The sequence below is a fragment of the Athene cunicularia genome (genome assembly GCF_003259725.1).
Source record: "Athene cunicularia isolate RWA chromosome 1 unlocalized genomic scaffold, athCun1 chr1_part1, whole genome shotgun sequence".
NCBI classification, from domain to species: Eukaryota; Metazoa; Chordata; class Aves; order Strigiformes; family Strigidae; genus Athene; species Athene cunicularia.
This window is the reverse complement of record NW_020799091.1, coordinates 886789-890116: the sequence shown is the minus strand read 5'-3', so window position 1 is coordinate 890116 and position 3328 is coordinate 886789.

The window sequence follows — 3328 nt, the reverse complement described above, 5'->3', positions numbered from 1 at the left end:
AGATCAAGCAGCCCAGTGTTCATTGCAATTGTGATTTCCAGAGACATAGTGATTTTAGGGCATTTGTGGTTGCCTGAGACCCCCTCCCAAGCCTTGGTCAGCAATGCTCTTTGGGAACCAGGTGACTGGTGGTCCTCTGCCTTTCCAAAACTGCCTGGGTCCCCCCAGAGCACCACTGCTTGAGCACGGGTGATACTCTGTGCCCAGAGCCACGTGGCTGAAGACCACCACACCTCCTCTGAACACCTCCTGGGAAAGCTTCAGCCCTCTGACTCTCCCATCCAGAGCAACCTTCCCCGCCCTGCTCCCTTCTTCGCATCTGTGGTGTCGGTGAGGTGTGAGATGCCTGTTTTGGACAGAAAAGAGTGGCAGAAAGTAGGAAGTGGGGCAGAAAGCAGGTGCCTCCATGTTACAAATCCTCCTCCAAATTTCACTTAACTGAGTAATTTCTCACCAGCCCAGTATTTTACTTCCTTTTCCCCAAAACTGTATGCAACCTTGGCTCTTTGTGCTCAGTCTGTCACATATGTCACCAGCCTCCAAACTCAGGAGTTATCTTGGTCCAGCCAAGGAGGATAAGTGCCAACAGTGGCAGCAGACGCAGAGGTGCCATAGCCTGGGGAGGAAATATCTAAAATGAAGCAAGTGTGAGAGGAATTTCTGTGCTGTGTACAAATCTGTGTATCACACTGTGTTGGTTTCAGTGGTGCTTAGCTGCTGGCTGAGGTTAAACCACACCATGCACCCGTGCTTCCAGCTCCAGCTCCTTCCTCATCTTACTTTTTATGATTGCAGGATGTTCTCATTGAACGTTCTCCAGAAAAGCTTTTATGGGAATTGGGACCTAATTCTCTCAAAAGCCCTCAAGACTGATGTTTTCCACAGCCTGGAGTACATCTTTAAGGTGACTGAGATGGTGAACCTGGCTTGGCAGAGGACTTGGATGAGGATGGATCCCTCTCTTGGGGGAAGTGGGGTACATCTGTCCTGGTTTCAGCAGGTAAAATGTCAACTGTAGGAGCATGAGCTGTGTCTCAAGCATCAGTGAGAAGGATACTTCCAAAACACAGTTGATACCATCTCCAAGATGGAAGGTGTATTGTCCTCTGGAGGTAGCTGGTTCTCCCCATGATCTACAGAAGCAAGCTTGAGACACAGACGTGGACCTTTTAAAACACATCTGGGCTCATCAGACCAAAATTAGGCATTTAGGATGGATCTCCACGCAGTGTAGCTACCCAGACTCTTTGTCAGGAGAGATGTAGGTGCTTTGTAGTGCTGTTCATCCCCAGCTGTGCCTGTGCTGCCTCCCCAAACCAGCCGGAAAAGGGCCCATTTCCAAGCAGAGCATGTCAAGGAGCCATTGTGCCCAGATGTTTCTCCAGGAGCAGGCTCCTCCCTTGCCTCACAAGAGCGCTGACAATCTCTGCCAGCTGTGCTAACATCTGGACTTTGCTATCCTGCAGGAACATCCTCTTCAGAGGACAGAAGTTCATCCGCTTCAGCCAGAGCTTTTATCTCTGATCTAATGACAAACCCATGACGTTCATCCTCCGCAGCATGTCTGGAGGCTGGCTGGGGTTTACTGAAGAGAGGAGGAGGATGACGAGCTCACCGTGTCCTCACAAGGCCTCTACGTGGGGCAAAGCAGCCCCGCCTGTACTCCTGATGTGCACTACAGTGGGTGGGAGAAATCCTCACATAAAGGCTTGGAGAAGGCTGGCACTAGCAGCTCCTCCACCTTGCAAAGGAGTAGACAGAGACTGGGACAGGCACGTCCTTGTTTCACCGAGCTGTGGCTTCAAGGACTTTCCTGGTCACCTCCCAGGCACAGGAGAGACCCCCACCTTCCCACACAAGTGGACAGGGTTTATTTCCTGAGGGTGTCCTTTCCTCCCTTCCCTTCCACAGAATGGCTGAGCCTGGCAGGAACCTCTGGAGACCATCTAGTCCTACCACATGCTCAAGCAGGCTGCCCAGGGCCACATCAAGATGGGTTTTGAGCATCTCCAAGGATGGAGACTCCACAACCTCGGCTGGCAACCTGTGCTAGTTCTTGACCACCCTCACAGTAGCAAAATAATTTTCTTATGTATAAACAGGATTTCTGTGTTTCAGTTTGTGCCCATTTTACCGCCTGTCCTGTCACTGAGTACCACTTAGAAGACCCTGGCACCATTTTCATTATTCCCATCCCATCAGGTATTTTATAAGATGCTCCCAAGTCTTCTCATCTCCAGGCTGAACAATGTCACTTCTTTCAGCCTCTCCTTGTATAAAAGATGCTCCAGACTCTTCTTCTTCATCTTCAGGACCCTTCACTGGGCTCAAGCCAGTATGTTCATGTCCTTCTCATGCTGGGAGGCCCCAGAAGCCCACCAGGACACCCAAGACCTGCTGTGCAGAATTTCTTTCCAGCCACTCAACACCCAGCCTGTGCTGGTGCCTGGGGTTAGTCCTCCCCAGGGGCAGGACTTTCCATTTCCATTGATTGAACTCCATAAGGTTCCTCTCTGGCCCTTTCTCCAGCTTGGCCACATCCCTCTCCATGGCAGCACGTCCATCAGGTGTATCAGTCACTCCTCCCAGTTTCATATCACTTTTCCTTTTGTCAGGGCTTCCTAAAGGACAGGGAATCACTGGGCACCACTGAGCACAGGGCAGGGGACTTTCCACCCAAGACTGCCATCCCCAAGATTGGTGAGTAGGGTCAGTCTGGAGAGGGGACAGCCAGGGGAAGCTCCCAAGCAACTGGATGAGCCAGGTCTGGCCTCAGACCTGCAGAGCATCAACCCATGGCCAGGCAGGGCTGAAGACTCCTACAGTGTCACTGGGGCAGGGACTGATGGCCCTGGTCTGAGCTGAAATGGGGATCCTGGACCCATTGGCAGGATTGGGGGAGGCCCCAGGGGAAGCTAGTCAGTGATTTTAAAATGAATAATTGTCCTCAAGCTCCCAACACTTTTTTCTTCTAAGTGGCCAGAACTGATCACAAGGAGGAGGGAGTGGACAGGATGGATGGTGCATGATGGACACGGTGCAGGTCTCTTGAAGACATGGCTACGGAGTGTTGGTCATCTGCTTAAGATCATAATAGCTGTGAAGCTGAAGGGGTCGGGAAGAGTTTTTCCCTTCTGGTTTGGGCCATGGAAAGTTTCACTGAGGTTTTGGCTCAGTTTCTCTCCTCCCACCACACCAGCTCCAGCTGAGATGAAAGTGGTTCCATGCAGAGGCACCATGGTCCAAGGTGATGGATGTCTCATTTCTGCTAGGGATTTTCCATCGTCTTTAGATTTCTGCCTTGCAAACAGGCATGAGAGACCCTTCC